Here is a 272-nt window from a genome sequence, read left to right as displayed (position 1 = left end):
CATCATGTATAGGTTATACTATAGTCTATGTCAATGTGTCAGTAGCCTGTTATAGTTACGTATTGAGTATACTAGTCTATTCCAACATGTATAGGTTATACTATAGTCTATGACAATGTGTCAGTAGCCTGTTATAGTTACGTATTGTGTATAATAGTCTATTCCATCATGTATAGGTTATACTATAGTCTATGTCAATGTGTCAGTAGTCTGTTATAGTTATTGTGTATAATAGTCTATTCCATCATGTATAGGTTATACTATAGTCTATG

Source organism: Mizuhopecten yessoensis, unplaced genomic scaffold (genome assembly GCF_002113885.1).
Source record: "Mizuhopecten yessoensis strain PY_sf001 unplaced genomic scaffold, ASM211388v2 scaffold10883, whole genome shotgun sequence".
NCBI lineage: Eukaryota > Metazoa > Mollusca > Bivalvia > Pectinida > Pectinidae > Mizuhopecten > Mizuhopecten yessoensis.
The sequence above is the reverse complement of the archived record's forward strand: the minus strand, read 5'-3'. Positions refer to the sequence as shown.